The 16,555-nt window shown below is 52.6% G+C and overlaps 1 protein-coding gene and 1 long non-coding RNA gene across 5 annotated transcripts in view; one reads left to right on the top strand and one right to left on the bottom strand.

Moving 5' to 3' along the window:
* The window catches only part of LOC310901637 (uncharacterized protein), a 51,704-nt gene that overhangs the window by 2,461 nt on the left and 32,688 nt on the right, over positions 1–16,555 (top strand). The window contains exon 1 of one of the 4 annotated variants that reach the window (XM_083841599.1): positions 2,059–2,444. The exons of the other annotated variants lie outside the window; for them this stretch is intronic. The gene's annotated coding sequence lies outside the window, so the exon portion shown is untranslated. Of the gene's footprint in view, positions 1–2,058; positions 2,445–16,555 lie in introns of those variants that run through there. 4 annotated transcript variants of the gene reach the window in all.
* LOC310901645 lies at positions 8,416–13,606 on the bottom strand. Its single transcript, XR_014585972.1, has 2 exons — positions 11,391–13,606; positions 8,416–10,887 (listed from the first exon to the last, which is right to left on the bottom strand). It is a non-coding gene; the product is annotated as an uncharacterized lncRNA (long non-coding RNA).

Genomic DNA, 16,555 nt, shown 5'->3' with positions numbered 1-16,555 from the left:
ACGGGGACGGCAGACGGCCCTTGTACCGGGGCCGGAGCGCGGCGAGGAGCGGCCTCGCCTCTCTCCGTAGCGGGGGGCTCGGGGTGGGGTGGAGGGGGGCTCCGTGCCGCTGCGGTTTGCCCGCGTTCGCCCTCCGCCGCGGTGCCGGGCCGTGCCGTGCCGCTCGGCTGCCGGGAGCCCCGGGCTGCCTCCGCCAGCCTCCCCGTGCCGCTCGTACCGCGCTGCAGCCGGGCGAGGCGATGCTCCGGGCGGCTGCACCCCTGCCTTCCCCCAGCCCTCGCCTTTGTGGCGCTGCGAGGCGGGGTGGGTGTGTGTGGGGGGGCACGGGTCTGCCGGCGGCAAGGGAAGGGAAGGGAAGGCCTGGGGGCGGTGAGGGCATCTTCGTGCACCGCTCCCAAAACGCTTCGCAGCCGTCCTTTGAGGCTCAGAGCCCCCCGCTGCAAGCTGCAGACGCCTTACTGAGCCCTTGGGCAGGTGGGGGAGCGGGGAGCTGAGAGATCGAAGTCACGTCCCTAACCTGAACTGGGTGTCACAGATCCTAGGGCTGCTGATGGAGGTATTCATCCCCACGTCCTCTATGAAATCGTCTCTTATTTCTATCGGCTGCCCCACGAGCTGTTCTGGGCGCTGCAGGCCACGTGTGCTCCGGGGTTTTGAGATACTGCTGTTGCGTATGCCAAAATTTCAGTGCCTGTAAGCGTGAGAAGAGTGGTTTCTGCTTAAAACAGGTCCGTGGTGGCTGCTTGGTCTGTACTGGGGCAGAACCCAGGAGCTCCGTGGTGGGTGAGGTTGCTTTAGGCAAGGCAGTGGGCAGCCAGACAGCAGGGCATGCACGGGGCTGACGAGGTAAATGCAGAAAGCCTGGCCACCGACCGTGATGCGTGTGACAGCCTGCCTCACGAAAGAGAAGCCTGGACAGGAGGTGGGCTGTGTGCGAGGTCTGGTTCCCATCCGGTGCTTCTATCGATCTCCTTTAAGGTTTTTAACCGAAGAACCCCGGCTGCAGTCTCAGGTTTAAGTCTCGCTGCCCTGTCTGTAGGGCACAGCACAGGACAATGATTGCCCCAAAGTGTTCACAAAGCCTAAAGCTACCCCAGTGTAAGAAACGCCTACTGCCGACCGGGTGACATTGTATAGCTCCCAGTAGCCACAGGGGAAAGGGAAAGGAGCAGGCTGAGTGCTCTTATGCCTTTTCTGGGTCTTAATACCCAGCTGGTGTTTGCAGATTTCTGGGCAGGCTGATCCGGCCTTATGAGATATGCTGGCAACCCTTATTTCTTACTGTGTGACTTTGTAGGAGTTAAAAGTTCCTCTCTAACGAACACCCCCCAAGAAACAAGAGGCCAGGCATCTCAGGGCAATGCAGTTGCAAGAGGCATCACTTACTGCTGGCAGGCGAGCTGCGGTTTCGCAGTTTGGTTCCTTTCCAGCGTTTCGGAGGGACAGTTCCTGTAGAGAAGAGGGAGCAAGCATAGCTCCAGGGCCTCCACTGCTGGGCACCAGCCAATTACTGTCATATCAGATTAGCTCTATGGCACATTAGCACTCATTTATGTTAATACAAATGCAGCATGACTGCTCCATGCTATTGATGGAACTACCGTATTTACAGCCCTGTAATATGACTAATTGGAAGGGAGGTTCTGGTTACAAAACCATGGACTTCCAAGGTGATTCCTGCTGCTGCTTCCATGTAGCCAGTTGTGAAGCATGAAGATGGAGCCTCTAGAAGACGTAATCCACTTTTTAGTTAGCGTCAGTGCAGATACGCTTTTGGCAAACTCCAGGAAAAAAAATCCCGTATCACAAAAGGAACGGGAAGAGCTTGTGATTCTTTCCACCTTGCCACAATCCGGACTCAGTAACCTGCGCCCCCGTTAGCTGTGTCTTGGCCGCTGAGAAGGGCTCTGCTGCCTGTGCTCCCCGGCAGCCTGGCCCTTAAGATTCCCCAGCTGCTGCTGCAGTGTGAGCGCGTTCTGCTTGTCCAGGGCAGCTCGGCAGCAGCAGTCATGGGTGTTTGTGAGCCGAGGAGGCGTAACGTGCCCGTTCTTTGCCCAGGTCTGTAGAGCTGTCCGCGGCTTGGTGGCTGCCCGGCTCAGCCGTCACCTGCTGACATGCCGAGGATGCACCCGCTTGTCCCCGGGAACAAACGAGGCTCCTCCGGCCAGAGCCTGCACGAGTTTCGCAGTCCCTGCTTCGTAATTAGCTCAGCCTCGGCTTCCATCTGCTTTGCAGCTCGCAGCAGCCCTCGCAGCTGGTTCCTGGCAGCCATTAGCACCTTGCAGCAGAGGAACAGCTTCAGCTGTGAGTCTTGGGAAGATGGACAGGGCTGGCAGCACCAGTGAGCTTGGGAGAAGTGACGAGGGAGGAGAAGATGGATGCGTGGACGCGGGGAAGGAAGGTGGACTGCGAACATACGTGATGGGGGGGAAATGAAGCGACAGGTGGGAAGCGCTGCAAGCCCCTGCTCCGTGGGGATGAAGGGTGGGAGCTGCAGGGGGGAAGGAGGCGGGGAGCTCAGAGGCTTTTGGGAGCAGAGCAAGGGGTTCTCTGCTGCCACGGGGTTGTGTTTTACTGCTGCCAGCCCACTGCCCAGCCGTCAGGGCTGCTAGGCCGGTCCTGAGCCACTGCAGTGAGCTGCGCAGCGCTGGTTGGTTTCAAAACACCCTGCTGTGAGTTACATCGCCAAAGGATGGGCAGCTCTGGGAAGTGCACAGGAGAGCTGGGATCAGGCTCCTCGTCCCCAGAGCCCTCCCTGCTCCCCGTTACCGCAGCAGGCACCAGCAGCGTTGTGTGAGGAGCTGCCGTTTGCTGCTCAAGGACAGCAAGGACAGTGGGAAGTCTGTGATTTCAGGAATTAGTTATGGAAAGCTGGGACCCTCAGGCTGAGGTAATGAGAATAGCTGGAGAATTAGGCAATTCCCATATTCATGAGATGACAGACTGCGGTTCCTTTGCCAAGGCTGCATTAAATACACTGAGGGGCAGAGGAGTTTTCTGGCTTCGCTAACAGCTGCTTCAAGGTGAAGCACAAGGGGAGAAAGGAAAAAAAAATCCACCGTCTTTTGTTATTTGTTCAGCTATGGAACAGCTTGGGGCCTGGAATAACTCAGGGTCCTCTGTAGACCTTTTAGAACCTGGGTTTGAGACAGTCCCCTCATCTCCTAGAAATAACCTAATGGGGAATTAAACAGCACCTGTCCTAAAGGCTCCTTTCCAGGAATGAACTAACGATGCTTCTGAAATCCTTCTCCATCTCCTGTCCTAGGCAGGAAGTCAAAGTGCAGCAGTGCTTTCTTATGAATTGGTCACGGATTTGTATTTTGCGAGTGTTTTTAGCTAGTGAGAGTGTCTACGCCCTTGCCTCCCCTGCTGCTGAAATGCTTAAAGATACGTGTAAGAAAAAAAAATATTTTTCCTTGGGGAGATGAAGCTTCAGCAGATGCTAGTGGGAGTTTACACTCTTGCTTCTCTGTCGGTGCTTGCAGAAGCAGCCAGACACTGCACTGTAGGTATGGGGCTAGAGCTGCTCCAGTCAGGCACTGCACGGCCCCTCCTGGGCCTTCCCTGGCATCCGGGAGCGGAGCTGGCAGTGCCCTGTCAAAACTCATTTGTTTGTGACGGGGCAGCCCCCCTCTGCCTGAAGGCACTTGGTGACTGAAAGGTGGCAGTGGCTTCGACCTCGAGTGGGTGATTCACAAGGCTGTCAGCGCACGGCTGAGCCTCTCGTGGAAGGCTTTTCCCCCCTAGGAGGAAGGGAATTAAGGACCCTCGGACGCTGAGGAGAGACAGCTCCGCTCAGACCTAGCGCAGCAGTGATACACGTTAGCTCCCGGTGTCACAGCCGGGCAGAGCTGCTGTGACAGATTTATCTGCTGACTTTGTAGCTTGCCTCAAGGACAACTCGCCTGCCAGTGCTGTGATCAAGTCTGCTCTCATCTTGGGGACCTTGCTCGGAAAGCCCACCCTGCAGAGATCTAGAGGTAAAGCAGCAGCTCGGAGTGTGAGTGGAGCAGAAATAGCTCCAGCCGTGGTCGGTGCTGAATGGCAGCTGCGTCCTCAGGACTAACAGGGCGTCAGTGACAGTGATCAGCTCGGTGCTGAGGTGTTCCCGTCACTCAGGGCGCCGTGGCCAGCCCTTCCAGCCTGCTCCTAAGAGCAGGGGCTTTCGGTTCCCCCAGTCTGCGGTCGGAGCACAAAGCCGCCTGCAGGCAGCGACTGCGAGATGTTGGCACAAAGGACAAGCTGCTCCCTTTCCTGCATCATTCGCAGCTCCAATCCCAAGCTGCAGAGGACGTAGCTTTGGGGCAAAGATGCGCTAATCAGTGCTGAGTGGGCAGTCTGCTGAGAGCCTTCTGGCTCTTGGTGTTTCTCCTCCCTAAATCCACGTGGACAAAGAGCTGGAGTGCTCAGAGCTCACTTCTGAATAAGGCAGCAGGAAGACTCCTTGGACAGGAGATGCAAGGTCATCTCTTACAGGATATTTCCCTTCCCAAAATGTGAACACCGTAAACTTTTTCCTCTCTTCTGGTCATACCAGGCCTGAGAACCCAAGCTGTGTGCTGAATTCAAGCCAGTTGCCTGACAGCACTAGAGACAAGAGATTTCCCATGACTTGAGACCCATTTGTAATTAACCAAGTTCTTGTTTTAGCCTGTGTTACAGACAGTAACTTACCGCAGTCACGCTCGGATCATATTCATCTTTGCCTTAGGATGTGGTTCCACTGCTTCTTGTGAGGATCGATACGGTTTCGTTGCTGATCCTCGCTGTGGTAGTTTAACCTGGGCAAACCTCAGGCCTGAGCTGAGCGGAGACCTCTCAATTACACGGAGCTCTTTCAGCGCTCCCTCAGGAGGCCTGGTTTGCGGTACTTAACTGTTTTGCACTGATGTGCCCCATTTTTTACCGCAGCTGTTGCAACAGCTCTGTTGCCTGTGGGCAGTCAGGTTTGTGCAACGCAAGATAACCTGCCTGCGAGCCGCGATGTGGCAGTCCTCTTCCTGCTCCGAGGGCACGGCGTGGCTTTGGAAGGCAGAGCCTTGTGCTTGGAGAAGCTGTGCCCGCAGCGGGAAGACCTCACAAGTCGTTAGCTCGGCTGCTGTGGAAGCTCGGTGTTGTTGAGGGCAGACAGCAGCCAGAGTTACAGGTGGGGGGAAAAAAAGAAAAGCAAATCTGGTTTTGGAAGAGGAAGCAGTAGGCTGCGGAAGCCTTCCTTGCTGATAAGCAGCCCCCGTGCTGATCAGCTCTTGAAGATTAAGATGTACAGCGTCTTTGGTAGAGTCCCAGGACACGGGGAGGATGAGCTCCAGGCTCTGCGAGCCAGCTCTGCTGGTAGCCTTGTGCTGCCACAGCCGGTCACATCTTTCTGGGAAGATTTTCTGTCCTTTACCCCAGGGTCTCTCTCACCTGTTTGCTGTACGGCCGTGTCCCAGCGGACACAGTCAGTGCTCCTCTACACCACTGTGCTACTTCTGTTATTTCTCCCCAGTCAGACGGGGGAGCGATAACTGCAGCGCTTCCTACCCTGGCTGTCAGAACACACCTCAGGCTTCGCTGTAGCCGCAGCGTGAAGCAAATCCATAAGACAGGCAGCCCAGCCCAGAAACAGCCACAGGCACGTCAGCCGACCCCTCCGTGCTTACGGCAGCGCCGCGTGCATCGGTGCGTAACCCGGTTTTGTGCCGGGTGGCTTTGGGTCGCCATGGGAAGAAGCTCCCTGCTGCCTCTGCTCCATCCGGAGGGATGAGAGTCAGCAGCATGCCGTGAGGTGCTCGTGGTGCGGTGGGGAGACCTAAACCACAATCCTTTTTGGGTTAAGTGACGTTCAGGACACCTCTCCGGGTACCTGCATGGTGGCTCTGCGCTCACCTCGTGCTGCGGTGGCTGCTGAGGCAGGCGGAGCGCGGTGACAGAGGACGTGCTGTCTGTGTCACGCGTCCCTCTTCCACTTGTGGGAGGCAGCCACGGAGCTGAGCTGATGCAGGGCCTCACGGAGGAGCAGGTACCGAGGTGTGAGCAGGGGAAGCTGCTCCAAGCGTGGCTCCGGCTGGTAATTCACACTGCTGCATCAAAGCTATTGTGGGAGCGAAGTGGGGATTGCTCGGGGGGCGGGTGGTAGGTAGTCCTTTGGGATGCGGGGAGGCCAGAGGGAGAGGAGTTCACAGCAAGGCGTGCAAAGATGGGTTAAGAGCCTGGGCTGGTAGCGGAGGGTGCTCGGTGGTGGGGAAAAGGAATTTCTCTAGCGAGGAAGAGAGGGAGTAGCGAGGGTGGCTGTGCTGGGAGCGGGATGAGAGGGGAGCGTGCAGCTTGGTGGGAGCAGGGAAAAGGCAGAGCAGGGCGGGGGTGAGCCAGGGCTGGTGGAAGCTGGCTGTGCGTTGGCTTGGGGGGGCCTTGTAAGCAGGGCAGGAACCCTGCACCTGAGTGCCAGGAGCCAGGGAGATTCAGCCCCGAGGCAGTGGGTGGGCGACATGACTCCTCTGAGGAGGAGCGAGGAGCAGGATGCCTAGGATGCCTCGCCTCTGAAGGGCTTCCCTGCTTACCCTGCCCTGTCTGCTGCCTGCTCCTGCTGCTGTTTGCAACACACAGCATTTGGAAAAAGCAGTGCCCTTGTACAGCGCCCCCGGCTTCAGAAGAGTTCTTCCAGCATTGAGTTTGGCCCATGGATTTTAATTACTCTTCACTGTGCCGGTAATGAGAGCCAGCGGAGTTGTACTGATTTTATTTCCTTTTAATTTGTTATGATGCTCTGGATGCAGATTAACTTTCCCAGCTCGATACGTATTATTGATTCATCTTGCCTCGTGATGTGGTGGAGGGCCCAAAGAGGTTGCCAATTTCACTGCAGCTTCCCATAGTAGCTCTGTACCCCATGTCGCGTCTCCTCGCCCTGGCGGTAGCCAAAATCGGGTACCTCTGCTTGCTTCTGGTTGGGTTCTTTACATCAGTAACGAAGGATAAAATCAGGCCTGTGGCAGTGTTTCTTTACAGTTCCCTTTTCTGCTCCATTCGCTGACCAAAATTGCTTGGGGGAGAGCAGTGCTGGGAGCAGAGCGGCCTTCCCTCAGGTCAGGGTCTGAACAGTAACTTCACCTGTAGAGTATCACTGCTTCCTTCTCTTGCCAAAGAACCCATCAGCTTCGTGGCCAGTTCAGTACAGGAACACGTGTGCTGATCGTGTAGCACCGGGCAAGCCAAGATTAAGGAGATAAGAGGTACATACTGCTTTGTCTTTTCACGCAGCTTACTGCGGGGCTCAGAAGCCCATATCCAATTAAAGCAGCCGGGCAATTAACATGGAAACAGTTGAGCCTGGTCTTCGTTTAGTGCATGTAAATGTGGCTGCTCCAGCTGCAAGGAAGCCTCAGACTTGTCTGAGTGGGTCTGGTTCTGTCCCCCTTATCTCCATCTTATCACTGAGGAACTGCTGTCACCAGCTTCCTGAGAGACACCGGGCAACAGGCTGGGGAAATGCTTTTTGGAAGGCTGTAAAGTAGCAGTGGGCAGAAAAACTGAGGTAAATTGGGTGATAAGTCAGGTACTGGGTTCTTGATGCCAAACATCATCAGCCTAGGGAGGCTGGGGCAGTATCCCACAGACCCTCAGCCACGCGTCCTGCGTTAGCCCAGCAGTGTCACATCGTCCTTGCACCCGGCAGCATTTCCCCAAAACACCTGGAGTAGCTCAGGAAGAGCAAAAGCTTTGGGGACGTAGTGATTCACCAGAGAAGGTGCTCACACCGCCCTAGGCGAAGCTGTACGAATACATCCTTGTGGCTTGGTTCCAGCATGCCCTTAGGGAGAATAAAAAAGCATCTCACTTTTGGCTTTGCCTAGGCAGGAAGAAGAAGTTTATCTCTTGGCTGGGCTCCCCCTCAGCAACACCGAGCGCGTGGTGAGCACGGCACCGCTGAGGGCCCGCTTGGGAGAAGGGCCCTTCTGTTCCCTCACTTGCACCCAGGAAACAAATGTGTCTCTGCAAGCCCCTTGCGGGCTGTTTGGTGACCCCAGCTGCAGCAGCCTCCCCAGAGACCCAGCCAGCTCAGCCGCATCCATTTTATTTCCTTAAGGTGGAAAAATGTAACTGAAGCATCCAGATTATCAAGCGTCTTGATTTACACCAAGTCTGCCTTCCTTTCTGCCTGGAGTAAGTACTGGGCTTGTTCCCTTCTCTGACTTTTTTCATTGCTTAGGCTGAGAAAGGAGAAGCCAGGTGGATGTTTGAACAGGCTCCAGGCTCTACCCTTCGCCAAAATTGTTTTCATTGAAATGTGCTTTTAATATCTTCCTGAAAAAAGTGGGATTGTATCAGAACAGGTAAAACCCTTGCTTCTCTACTTCCCTGACAGTCCCTACCTCACGGGATCACTTGGAAGCAAACAGCATCTCTCCAGGATTTCTTTGGCGTTTTGTGGTGTTTTTTTTTTTTTTTAATGATTTACTCTTGCCTCCCTGCTGGAGCTCCCTGGAGCGCTGATCGCGTCTCAGGGATGATGCCTTGCTTAGAGAAAATGCTGTAAAACCTACTGGTCTCCTCAAGGAACAAAGCAAAGGACGCCACACAGCAGCTGGTGTTGTCTGGCAAGTCAGAGAGGTGCTGTGCCTCTTAAACAGAGTACACCATCACCATCGTCACTAGTCAGGTGCCATTTCAGGAACAGAACAGGAAGAAAAGAAAGGAAAGGAGAAGAAAACAATGGCGAAAGGCAGGAAAACTTTCTGTCCCGAAGCATCTGCACAGACCCAACCGCACACCCTCACGTGCTACCCTAGTGGTGTGTTGAGAGGCAGGCGTGCTTCATGGACGGGCCCTTTGATACCACGGTCCGGTCCCTGCCCGCCTCCCTGTTCCCTTACAGCTCGGGATGGGAAGGCACCCGTGCCCTTTGAGGCAGGGAGAGCCGTGGCAGCTTTTGCTGGAGCTTTTTTGGAGCTGTTACGCTCGAACAGAGGTCCCAGAGTTCAGTTAATTCAAGTAATTGCCGTTCCGTTTTAGAAAACCTTTCTCTGTTTTCCTTGGTGCTCACGAACCGCAAGGAGAGGAAGGATCCGGTTCCTGCAGGTGCCGGCGGTTGTTTTATCACCGCCCTTTCACAGGCAGCAGAGCTGAAGCACAGGGAGTGGAGCGTCTCACCTGGGAGGACCCCAGGAGATCAGGGACCCCCCAGTGTGTTACCGGGTCACAACCTGCTGGCTGCAGCTCTAAGAGTTACAGCAATCGCTTCATTCACGCACCAGGGTGAGAAGACGCAACATCAGCTCGTGGCTTCTCCAAATTGTCTCAACCCGTGTCAACGAAGAGCTCAGGGCTGAAAATCGACGCTCTGTGACCTTCCGCAGAGAGGAGACAGCGAGAGGAGAGAGTGCTGCCCCCGCTTCAGGGCAAGGGGAGTGCACCCGAATTATTAAAATGCTCTCGCAAGTGATTGATGAAGCAGCATTTCTGGGGAGGAGTGGAAAGAGAGGAAATTGGGGGTCTCTTCCCATGGGGCTAGGTCAAATGTCTCGTGAAGTCGATTGCCGACATTGGAGTACTTCTACCAAAATCTTTCAGCCTCTGAGGCCCGGGCAAAATCATGCCCAAAATCATGTGCTTCAGCTGAAGCAAGAACGGCAGCCAGAAATAAAATCTGACTTGAGGCGATTGACAGGCGTAAGGATCTCTCCTTATTCCCCAGGATCTCGAGTCAAAGGCCTTCTTGTCTGCCTTAACGTGCCTTGCTGTGCCAGCAGGGCTTCACAGCTTCCCGGGTGCCCGGCGGCGGGCAGAGGGAGGCCGTGCTAGGTGGAGCTGGAGCTGAGAAGGGTGCCATCGCGGGACGGCTGCAAGGAGAGGAGGTGCGGGGCTCCTGGAGGCTCTGCGGCTGTGTGGCTCTCGGGGAGTTTCACGATTGCATTAGGAGACCCTGTACCAGCAGCTGGGAGGAAGGAGGGTGTTCACTGCATTTACCTGTTTTTCTTCTTGCTTTATTAACTGCAGTTCCTCTGACCTCCGCAGAAGGAGGAAATAAGGGAAGAGAAATGTGCAATTTTCCTTTTCTCGACAGCCATCTAATTACAGTGCCTGATTTTCCTGCTGCTTTTGCACATTTACTATTGGCCAGCAGAGTTGAGAAAGAGCCCTTGTTTCACCCAGTGGCACGAGATTAAGTTAACAGGACTCTGTTCCGGGGCTACTGACATGCTTCCAAAATGCAGCTCTGACACTGCCCAGGCTGTGGGTAATCTGATTCTCGTGCTGACGAAAGCCCTGAGCAGCAGCAAAGCTTGCACCGTAAGAACTGCATGCTCAAGGTGGTAGTGCCTACATCTTTGCATGTTCAGCTAGCGTATTTTCAAACATAATGACCATAAAAGCAAGTCAGTATCTTCGGACATCCTTAGTTTATAGTAAATATCAAAATCTGAACTTGATTTCGCTAAGAGTCGTGAGATATGGAGCCATTACCTTCTGCAAAATGTGCTGGCTGAGGCAGAATGCTTCATGCCCTGGTAAAAATCCGTGGTGATAGCTGGGTGACTTCCGTGTGAGAGACCTTGGCTGTTCTCACAGATGGCAGCTGGATGACCTCAGCAACCGGAATAAGGGCCTCTCGCTTCACATGGAGAAAGTCCTTCGATCTTTAACTAGCTAATCTTTGATTTTATTTTTTTTATTTAAAGATTTTTGGGCACTGTGCAGTGCTAAGGAGGATCTTGCTGAGCTCCTGTTACCTCAGCAGCAGCTGATACGTAATGAATTATTCAAGAATAGCCAGTTCCTTCATTAATTTTAATAACTCAAAATTTCCACCATGTTCTAGGCAGCGCTGCCAGCTGGGATGTGATAAGGTAAGCCCATTATTTCCTGGCGTCTTTTTCATTGTCTCCGGGTTTACACACCTGAGGGCTTTTAAAGCGAACAAGAGATTAGTATCAGACAGTGCTAATTCGGGGCAGATCTACAGCAGGCAGAAGAGGCGACAGAACTCCCCCGTCTCTCGTGGGGTCCCAAAGCCCTGTCCTTACGCAGGGAAGATGGCTTTGCATGTACAGAAATGGCCTCAGCTGCTGAGTGCTGGCCTCTGGGACGGAGGGTAACCCTTCGGCCAGATGGCCTGGCCTCCGCAGCAGCTGAGAGGCACTTCAGAGGCACTTCCCTTCTTCCATACAGACTGACTCTCCTGAAATTGGTACCGGGTCTCTAATATTTCCCCAGAGCAGGCAGACTGTGGTATTTGTGAGCCAGTCCCATTCAGTAAGCAGCTACATAGATCTGTCTCACATGTAGCACATGCGGGCACTGCTGTTGGCACGCTGCGTGCATCCCGTCCAGGGTGCTGCCGAACCCCCATGCAGCACGAAAGCTGCCACAGTAAACTGAAAGTTCATCTGTTGACTTTTGTAACTTACCTTTCCCTGAGGTTCTGCTCAAATCCAACAACAGGGAACACTTTGTGACGCAGAAGCACTATTAGCAGTTTCTTCAGAGAGAATAAGTCGTCGTGAGGACGTGACCAGATGTAGCATAGCTGCGCTTTGCAGCACATGCAAGGAAGGCAGAAATCTCTGCAGCTGCTTTTGTTGTCACGAATATTAGAGGAGGGAAGACGAACTGCTGGGGCGAGGAGAGGCTGGACACCAGCGGTGCTGAACACGAATTGTTTACAGCCACGGTGATGAATCAGCCCACAGATGAGCCCACGAGTAACTGACCTGCCAGCAGCTATGCGGCGCGTGCTCATGAATATGCTGCTAATAACGCAGCCAAGTGCAGCAGCTCATCCCCGGATCCGGCACCGGGCCTCCGGGAGATGAAAGGCAGACCTTGCTAGAGGAAGGTCACAGCTCTGGGAGATTTAACGATTTGATCTTTGGGGCTGGAACATGAAGGAATAGCACCTGATAATGAGAAATATACGCGAGGCTCCTCACAGTCTATTAAATAGCAATATCCATGTGTCTGCGTTTCAAGAGGTGGAGGGACGTTGGCAGGTCTCTGCAACCGTTGTACCTGCTGGCTCTTCTAGTCACCTCCCACAGGCACAGGGCTCTGTCACCTGTGTCTTACCCAGTCCCACTACTAATCACAGCCCCCCAAGAGATTGTTCTGGGGGTTACAGATCTTCACTAGGAAATCACGCAACTTTCCCTAGTCTGCTGTGGTCCAGCTCCTGTTCCCAGTCAACAGGAACGTGCTGCTCTGATCTGTCTTCCAACCTGACCCAAATCTACGGCCAGTCTTATATCTTGGTATTAAAACACACCAAAAAAGTGAATGGTCTCAGGTTGATGTTGTAGAGCTCCCCAGAGAGTTAGTGCTGAGCAGCTGACAGAGGCAGCTTGCTACTTACTCTGCCTTCATGGCACTGCAACCGACGGTTGTTCCCCTTCTGGAATGAGACTATGCTTTTAGGACCCAACATACTTCAGCTACTTCATGCCATCACTAATCCTGCAGCTCTTTATTCCCCCTTTTGTCTTTTTTTTCCCTCATCAGTGTTCTGCAATTCTTAGCCTGTCATTTGTATTTATCGCTCTCCATATCCCCAGTGTTTATACACATACCACGCTTGCTTTCACTTTCCCAATAAACAGGAATCCGATTTTTTCCCAAGCCAATGTATTTATTTTCTTCCGTTGCAGGACTGTGGCTGTTTGAACATCTAGCCAAAAAAAACAAACAACCCAAAATAACCAACTCTCAATTATCGTTTGTATTTTTCTATTTGAGGATTCGAGGTTCCCTGTTTACCTGGCTCATGGTTGTTCTCAGCTCTCAGAAGCTCCGTTTTTAGAGTCCTAATGACGGATAATTGGCTGGCGCTGGGCTGTTTGCACACAGCGAGTCTGGCTGTGTACCGATCAGCGGTAGCTAAGCAACCGGCTGTGGTTTTAGTTCTGTGATCAATGCCTTGCTATCTGTCAAGACGGAGTCTAACCCAGTACGTACCCACAAGGGATGGAACAATTTGGGGATTTCAGGAGCCATCGTGGGTAGGACCGGCAGATTTAGGCAGTGACGGCAAACGCTTTTGCACTTTATCCATAAAAGCAAATAACTGTGCCCACATGGGAAGAGCGGAGAAGGCCCTGTGGCTGTGTCTGGATTCAGCCAGCAATCCCACCACCACCAGAGAAAACCCTAATCCCATACCCAGCAAGCCAGGTTGGCCAGGCCAGGGTCAGCGTGCATACAGCCTAGCTCAGGCAAGGGCCGAGGCAAGGATTTAAATGCAGCTTCCAGGCCAGGGGAGGGTAGGAGCGAGGGTGGAAAGCTCAGGTGAGGCTGGTCAAGGTAACGAGAGGCTGTTTCACTGAGGGCTGTGATACCCCTCACCCTAGGCCTGGAGCTGCTTTGCTCCCCAACTTCTGTTCCAGAGGAATTGCTCTTAGATGCTTCATCTAAAAGAAATCCAATTTAGCTTCATGCAAAAACAGAAAATGTGGTCTGTGTGGGGCTTCCGCACTCTTCTATCACTGCCCACCTGCAAAGAGCATTTTCTGGTGCTCAGAAAGAGATCTTTGCAAGCTTTATCTCCAGACTCTCTGCACTTCCCCCTTTTTGCTGTTCCTGCTTGCTGAAAGGAGCCATATGGATTTTGTACTGAATGTCACATAAATGCTAATACGTAAGTATATTTAGAGGTGGCATATGGGCAATAGTCAATGGGAACGAGCGCTTTTTTGGTTCAGCTTATACAGGCGAGTTCAGTGAAGCCAGCTGCTGTAGTGGGTTAGGCAGGAAGCTTCGTCCACCTGGGGTCCCGGGTCCAAATCTCTGCTGGGGCTGTTTCTGCACGTGGCATCTCTGCCTGACTTTATCACCAGCACCAATGTTTGCTGGCAGGTGTAGAAAATCCTGAAGACTTCAGCCCTTGAAAAAAAAAATCCCACAACGTGTATTCTGATCTGGGAGGTGCTGTATGGCAGACAGAGATCTGCCTGCCCTTTGGAGTGTTACAGGCACAAGCATCCTTGTTTTGTAGAAAGCACAGAAGAGTTGTGCTGCAGAACAGTCTGTTACAGTAAGTAGCTGAAGGAAATTCTTTGAGCTTCGAATCTTCCTTGAGCCTCAGAAAGCGTTGGGATATGTTGGAGGCTGTGAGTTTCAGTGTCCTTTCCTTGGGGGTTGTAATACAGCTCCCGGTGGTTCCGTGCTCCTGCTGGTGCGCCTGCCTCGGCCAGGGAGCGGGAGCCTTGCCTGCGTGAAGAAATTTCCTGCAAACTAGACTTCACACTCTTTATTTTTCAGTGATTGGGGGATTTAATCTTGGAACCTCGAACAACAAAAAATTCCAAGCTGAGCAGAGATGGAAACTTTTCATGAGACTGTAGCTAGTATCCCCTTTGATGATAGGATGATTTTATCTGCTCTGATTAAAAGGTTAACTGGATTTGGAGCATTTATGCACAAAGGAAAGCTGACAAGATCCTGATGGATTTTTACAACTTGCTCAGGGGTTGGCTTATAGCAAATCCACTGTGGTCATTACGTTCCCCACTTCTGTCACAGCCTGATGTCTCTTGTTTATAGCCTCGCCTGCAACATTAAATAGCAGTCATAAAGCATTTTGCTACTGGTCCTGCCAGCTGATGAGCCCATTTTAAGCCCTGCTCATCGCATCGCATGCATGCCTCTTTGCATGGGGAAGCAGCTAGTTTTGAATGTCACCCAGCCCTACAGAGGCAAGTGGGAAGATGGATTATGCTGGCAGCCATCCATCCATCTGCTCGTCTGCCAACACTAATGTTTAGCTTTTCAGGCTCCCAGTTGTCTTAAATAAGGCTGACCTACAGGATCTGGGGTGGGAAAGGTCACATAGCTCGTTTTGTCTTCTCCTTCTTAAGTGGTAATTAAGCTTTCTGAGGTGTTATAGCTACGTGTAGGAATTCTTGACGGGCAGTATTTTTAAAGCTGAGGTTAAATCCCTTGCTGAGGTGCTGTGGTGTATGAGGTGCTAACCATCAGATTGGCTGCCCCTTCTGCACCCTGTCTTCTCAAGGTACTCCTTAAAAAACGTTTACAAAGGTTTCATATTTGTTTATCAGGAGTGACTGGGTGTCTGCACAGACAGTATTTCCCCTCTTTGGATTGATATCACCCAGTTGTATCTACAGAGTGGTTCTGTCCCTCCTTCGGGCAGCTGTGGGTACTTTGAGACAACCACAAAGCTGCAGACTTTGAGTGCTGTGACACAGGAGCAGGAGCCACAATAGTTATTAGAAGAAAGCTGGTTGTTTGCCTGCAGCTCAGCCGTGATGCTTCTGGTTCAGCTCCTAGTAGTGTCTCCATAATTTCAATTTGCATGCAATGGCTTTCGTCCGCAACTATGCTCTGTGCTTTATTTTTTTTCACAGTTTAAAAAAAAAAAAAAAAAGAGGTTAACAAGAATATAGCAACCTTCATGAGAGACATATGGAAGGAACATTTTGCAGAATGGAATGGAAGTCATGATATGTAACTCATATTGCCGGGGAAATAGAGAGCCCAGGGCTGGCTGGGAGCAGCCAGCTTCAGAGCCTGCAGCAAGCCAGTGGCCTGGGAAGGGGCGTGGGGGTCCTTGTGGCTCTGGGTCCGGTGTGGGTCTGTGTCTCCTTCACACTGGGCCTCAGGAGGACTGTGTGACATAGCCAGTATCTGAGTCCCCAGCACAGGGTGAGGGGCTCTGGGTGACTGGCCTTACCTTCTCCCTTACTTGCTTAGAAAGAGCTGCAGAACTGCTGCATCCATTCTTACTTTTTTCAGCATCTTGCATACTTAGTGGCTAGCCTGCGCCGCAGGAAGATGCAGCTTACTCAAAGCATCTCATGCATTTGAGCAAACAAAACCATTCTCTTGCAGCTGGTTCTAAACAGAGGGCATGTCCTGCCTCTTCCCGCATCACCTGTCGCTGCGGAGCACCAAAAAGACGACAGAGTTGCCTAGCAGTGTTGGTATGTTAAAACATACAGATGTGGTTAGGAGCATCCTTAGAGCATATTTGTTGATATTATTCTTTCACAGAATTTGTTTCTTAATGGTGACGTTAAAACATTGCCAGTGAGCTACTTATGACATGATGCTCATTTTACTGACAATATTTTTGAAGGGTGAGGTGAGGCCAGGTGTGGGTGTGGTGAGAAATCCCATGGATCCGTATCGCCTCCAGCCCAAACTCACCAAATCCTGTTCCTGTGGGGTCACTTGGGACTTAATGTCCAGCTGGGATTAAAGACATCCCAGAGAGATTCTCCCATCTGGAATCTATCTGATATCATTTAAGTCAAATATCTGGACAGAAGGGATCTGCTCTCAGAAACCGTTGGTGACCAGCTGTGTAGGGCGGACACCGCCTGGCAAGTTGCCCTCTGGAATACGCGCTTTTTCTGAAGGCATTTTCCCTGGTGTTGCTGAGCGGAGGAGCCCAGAGCTGCTGCCCAGCCCAAACTGGCCGCTTGTACTCAGCCCTGAGCTGCTCTGGGCGGTTCACCACCTGCCGTGTCTCTGCAGTCCCAAAGTGGCTAACAGAAATAATAGCTGCACGCACAGGAGAAGTAGCAGCAGCTCCCCACAGACGGAGATCCTGTTTAAAGGA

This window comes from Anser anser (assembly GCF_964211835.1).
Source record: "Anser anser genome assembly, chromosome: 6".
NCBI lineage: Eukaryota > Metazoa > Chordata > Aves > Anseriformes > Anatidae > Anser > Anser anser.
The sequence above is the reverse complement of the archived record's forward strand: the minus strand, read 5'-3'. Positions and strand labels throughout refer to the sequence as shown.